Here is a 6,000-nt window from a genome sequence, read left to right on the forward strand (position 1 = left end):
CCCACTCAAGATCAGAGGGACAAAATGCCTAACTAAAACAAAACAAAACGAAAACACAAAAGACTGGAGAGAGGGAGGAAAGGGTGTCCTCAAAAATAAAAAAGCTAAGCACGTTGACAGCGCTAAGAATAAACTACCAGGAAAAAGAAACCCTACATGTCAGATCATAAAGTACGGAAGGGCAAGCCCGCCGGCAGTCCAGGCCCAGGGGGACCGGGGTCCCCAGCCCTACAGAGCCAACGGCAGCCCGGCTCAGGCGCCCCTCGGAAGCACGGGGTCCCCGCGGCCGAGTCTGCGCCCCCGGCCGGCCCCGGCTCCCTTCTGCCCACTATGCGCGCGGGGGCTGGAAACGGCCGCGGAGAACTACGGCGGGGCGGAAAGGGGGACTCCAAAGAGGGTCTGGCGACGCGAGTCGCTCCGTTTCTCGGTGGGCTCAGCGCGCGCCGTGGGGGAAGAGGGGCGGGGTCCGGGAAGAGGGGACGGGCGGCACTCACGTAGACCGGCAGTGGCCACGGGTAGACGGCGGGCTCGGCCCCCACAGGTGACCCCAGCCTCAGCCCCAACTTCTCCCCCATGTTTTCGCGCGCGGCCCCCGCACCAGGCTAGTCTGGCGGTTTGGGGAGGGGCAGGGCGCCGCCGGCGGGGGCGGGGCAGGCGGGCGGGTGGGAGGCTGAGGGGAGGGGGCCTGGCCTGGGCCTCAGCCGCCGCCGCCGCCGCGCTCCCGTCCAGCCTCCGGCTCCCTCTTTGTGCTCACAGGCCCGGGACCTCCAGCGCTGCCACCAACTCGGGCCAGCGTGAGGCGAGCACAATGAGCCAAGGCCCGGCTGAACCACTCACTCGCGGCGCGCGCGCCACCCGCCCCGTGGACTCGCCCGCTCTCACGCACGCACGCAAGCACGCACGCATGTCTTCGGCTGCCCCCTGCCACCCCCACCGGCCCGAAGTGGGGACCCGGGAAGACCCCTGGGGTGGCAGGTTTGGCTCCCACCCTTGACGTACCGTGACACCTCCCCCCCCCCCAATAATAAGAGTATAATTCCTCATTAAATATGACAGCCAGAATCCCGGCTTCTGTTCACAAAAATGCCGTGTATTTATTTAGCCTATGCTAGGCACCAGACCCTGGACGCTCAGTACTGGAAAAAAAGGAAATGCCCTGCCCTCATGGCACTGCCATTTTAATTGGAATAGTAGTGACAATGGTCAAGGGAGAAAATAAAGTGTCATCATCGCCACGGGGGTGGTTAATCTCATGTGCGCACTGCGTGGGGCCCCGGCAACCACAAACATTATTCCAGACGTGGCCAGGAAGGTATTTTTCAGAAGAGATGAACACTGAAATTGGTCCACTTTGCGTAAAGGAGATTGTCAATGCCGTGGCGTGGGTGGGCATCGTCCATCAGTTGAAGGACTGGAGAGAAAAATGAGGTTCCCTAGAAAGAGGGAACTGTCCCTCCAATGGCCTTGGGACATCAGCTCTTCCCTGTGTCTCCAGCCCAGAGTCCTGCCCTGACTTGCCTGCCTCACGGTCACATGAGTCAACCCCTTAAAACAAAACTATATATGTAAAAATACTGAATATATACAAGCCTATTAATTTGTATATGTGTGTATACATATTATATATATGTATACACATATGTTTATATGTGCGTGCGTTTGTAGTATATGTGTAAATACTATATACAGTATACATACAAGCTTATATATTTGTGTGTATATATTGTATATATACATGTATGTATGTGTATATATATAGTATACATATTATAAATGTGAACATGCTGTATATATACACACACCCATATATTGATATATGGGTGTGTGTATATATACAGTATATGTGCACTGTATGTATGTATGTATACAGTGTATATTTATATATAGGTGTGTATATATGTTGTATACCTGTATGTGTATATATTTCTAGGTATTATATGTATATATGTATATACTATTATATACACACTTGCGTATGTATTTATATGTGTATGTACATGCGCATATTTACATATAGGTGTGTATGTGTGTGTATACATTGTCTATATGTATGTGTATATATCTTATATATATGATATATGTATGTATATATACGATGAATTTATATATACAGTACATATATATTTTTATGTTATATGCTTTTATATGTAGGTGTATATGTGTGTCTATATGTATGTACGTGTATGTATTGCATATATTATATGTGTATGTATGTATACTGTCTGTATACACACCTAAATATCTTTGTATGTGTGTATGTATGTATGATATATATGTACCTAGGTGTGTATATTGCATATGTTATACGTATGTGTACATACTGTATATACAAACTATGCATTTTATATGTGTGTATGTATAGTGTATATGTATGTGTGTATTGTATATATTATGTGTATATGTGTGTATGCATACTGTATATATACAAACTATGCATTTTATATGTGTGTATATATGTATGTGTGTATTGTATATACTATATGTGTATATGTGTGTATGCATACTGCATATATACACAGCTGTATATTTTTGTATGCGTGTACATATGTACGTGTGTGTGTATATACACACACACACCCTATGGATTCTGTTTGTCTGGAGAACCCTCACTGATACGGACACATATGACAATTGAGCACCTGCTCTTTGCCAGCCAGGGAGCCAAAGGCTTGTCCTTTCGGTGTCTCCCTTAAGTGTCACAAGTCCCAGGAGGGAAGGGGATGCGGCTCCTACCAGTTGAGGTGCCTCAGGGTCAGTTAGGTGCACAGGGCGGGGGGCTGGAGCCTGGTGGAGCCCAGGTGGAATTCTAGCAGCAGTACAGCCTAGCAGTCCCACTTCCCCGGGTGCTTCTCACAAAGACACCGAGGCAGAGACGGGATCTGAAGGAGGGGATGAGGAAGCTTCCGTGGGTCCGCAAGCCCAGGCCAAGGCTGACTCGTCAAGGGTGTTAGAGGTCAGGACTGTGGTTACCCTGGGGGTGGGCTTACACAGAGCCATTCACATTCTGAAAAAGTATCCATTCTGCTCTTGTTTGTATGTTTACCCCCCTCCCCCAAATCTTTTAAAAACAGATTCTCTTGGTTGCTGGGAACACACACGGGGAAGCTGTGTGTGAGGGGCTGTGATCCAGGGGACAGGGAGGATAAGCCCCCCACTCGTAGGGCCAGGAGTGGCTCAGCTTTGTGAGCTGAGGATGGCCCACGAGGTCCCAAAAAGAAGGGTCCCTGCTCCGTCCCTGCTCTGTGCACCCCATTCCCAGCCTGAGAAGCCCAGAGCCACCCCCCAACACACACACACACCAGGGAGGAGAGCCAGTCACCCTGGCTTCCAGGCTCCGGCTCCAAGACTCCCGGCACTAGGAGCTATTTTCAGCTTTCATGCTCTGTCTGTGTCTCGCCCGCTCCCTCCCTCCCTCCCTCCTCCGCTTCTTCCCCTCCCGCTCCATCTGTCCTCCCCTCCACCCTGCATTTCTACACAGGATGGCTCACAGACAGCTGCTCCCCGTGCCCACCTGCCACCATTCGATGGATGTCAAAGCAAGCCCTGGGGACTTCCCTGGAGGTCCAGTGATTAGACTCCGAGCTTCCACTGCAGGGGGCGCGGGTTCGATCCCTGATCAGGGAAATAAGATCCCACATGCCGCACGGCACGGCCAAAAAAAATAAATGAATAAAAAATAAAGTTATAGTGATGAAACAGCCATAGTGGTGCAAGGATGGGACGTATAGCTCTATGGTATAGAATAAAGGTCCAGAAACACATATATGAGAACTTGATATGACAGAAAGTGGGGAAATTAAGGAGTTTTCAATAAATGGCATTAGGACAATTGCATATCCATGTGGGAAAAAGTAAATTAGAAAAAAAAAAAAAGCAAGCCCTGGTCAGGTGTGACCTTGGGCCCAGGGCCATTGGCACACGTTGTCATGTGGGACGTTCTTCCTTAGACTCCTCCCTCCCTCCTGTGTCACTGTCACTTCCTCCAGAACCTTCCTGGACTCCCCTCCACAAGCCCGGGGTGTGCCCTCACCCGCCCTGGATCACCAGAATTCCAATCCCGGCCCACCCTTCCCCGCCAGGTAAAGAACTGTGCATGGTCAATAAGACCGTAGAGGTCATTGGCCATTGCTATTGCAGCTGGAATTGTTACTGTGTTTAGATAGGGTGACCAACACCCGCCCCCAGTTTGCCCAGGACCGCTCAGGTTTGAGCGCTGGAACTCTGGGGAAACCCTTAGTCCCGGGGAACCCCAGAAGGCTGGTCAGCCTATTTAGGATGGATCTTTCACTTGATTTCCCAACCCCCGAGAGCCAGAAAGGGAATCTCCCCCCTCCTTCCATTGTAACCTTCATTCATTCATCCACTCATCCCTTTATTCAATTCCTTTATTCAGCAAGTATTCAGAAGAGTGTCTACACAGCAGACACTCTTCTAGGTGCTGGGGACATAACAGCATCCCTGTCCTCAAAGAGCTCACGTTCTAGCGAGGGCAGCAAACAGTAAACTGAGAAGGTGTGATTTATTACATGGGGATGATGTCTCGGAGACAACTGCAGGGCAGGGGAGGTGGGAGACGAAAGGGGCAGTTCTAAATGCAGGCGCTGACGGGATTGGGGCAGACCTTGCCCTGGGCCAGGCTGGTTGCTTCAACACAGCTGTCCTTGCCCAGGGCCATCCCGCCCCCGCCTCACCCAGTTCTTCCGTGATGTGTGGGGAAAATCTGTGGTTGTCTCAACTGGGGGGGAGGGGCCCCTGGAATCAAATGGGTGCGGCCAGGGATGCTGCTAAACCCCACACAGTGCCCCGGAGGGGCCCTCAGCAGAGGATGACCCGCCCCGAATAACCCCAGTGCCGCGGGGGAGACCCTGCACTAATATTATTCAGACCCGCTGACGCCCCCAGATTCCTGCACAGGCAGGGACTCTAACCGGGTCACCTCTGTATCCCGAGGTGACCTAGAGTGGGGCAGCCAGGAGGGCTGAGATGAGTATCGGGGGTGAAATGACAAATCTCTGTGCCCACTCTACCCGCCGCACCCCAGGGGCAATGGCCTCTATCTCCTCCCTGTGCAGGTAGCTTTTCCCTGAGCCATTTGTTCTTGTCAAGGTCCCTGTCGCAGGTTGGGTTCCCCGAAGATGACATTGAGAGCAAGGGTTGGAGTGCAGGTGGTTGATGTGAGACGTGCAGGAACAGATACAGCTGCCATAGGGTCCCGCAATTCCACTCCTGGGCATAGATCCGGAGAAAACTCTAATTCAAAACTACACATACACCCCTGGGATTTTCCTGGTGGTCCAGTGGATAAGACTCTGCGCTTCCAGTGCAGGGGGCATGGGTTCCATCTCTGCTCAGGGAACTAAGATCTCACATGCTGTGTGACAAAAAAGGAAGAAAGAAAGAAAGAAAGGGGGGGGGGAAGAAAGAAAGAAAGGAAAGAAAGAAAGAAAGAAAGAAAGAAAGGAAGGAAGGAAGGAAGAAAAAGAAAGAAAGAAAGAAAGGAAGAAAGAAAGAAAGAAAGAAAGAAAGAAAGAAAGAAAGAAAGAAAGAAGAAAGAAAGAAAAAAAAGAAAGAAAAGATACATGCACCCCAATGTTCATTGCAGCACTATTTACAATAGCCAAGACATGGAAGCTACCTAAATGCCCACTGATGGATGAATGGATAAAGAAGATGTGGTACATATATACAATGGAATATTATTTAGCCATAAAAAGAATGAAATAATGCTATTTGCAGCAATGTGGATCAACCTAGAGATTATCATACTAAGTGAAGTAAGTCAGAAGAGAAAGACAAATATCATATGATCTCACTTATATGTGAAATCTAAAATACGACACAAATGAACTTGTCTACGAAACAAAAACAGACTCACAGACATAGAGAACAGACTTGTGGTTGCCAAAGGGGAGAAAGAGTGAGGGAGGGTTGGATTGGGAGTTTGGGGTTAGCAGATGCAAACTATTAAATATAGGATGGATAAACTACAACGTCCTACTG

At 49.6% G+C, this 6,000-nt stretch overlaps 1 pseudogene; it reads right to left on the reverse strand.

Annotated features, from left to right (window-relative positions):
- LOC132374864 (centrosomal protein of 78 kDa-like) overlaps positions 1-852 on the reverse strand; it is a 58,843-nt pseudogene extending 57,991 nt beyond the window's left edge.
- Positions 853-6,000: the final 5,148 nt, after the last annotated feature.

Source organism: Balaenoptera ricei, chromosome 1, assembly GCF_028023285.1.
Source record: "Balaenoptera ricei isolate mBalRic1 chromosome 1, mBalRic1.hap2, whole genome shotgun sequence".
Lineage (NCBI taxonomy): Eukaryota > Metazoa > Chordata > Mammalia > Artiodactyla > Balaenopteridae > Balaenoptera > Balaenoptera ricei.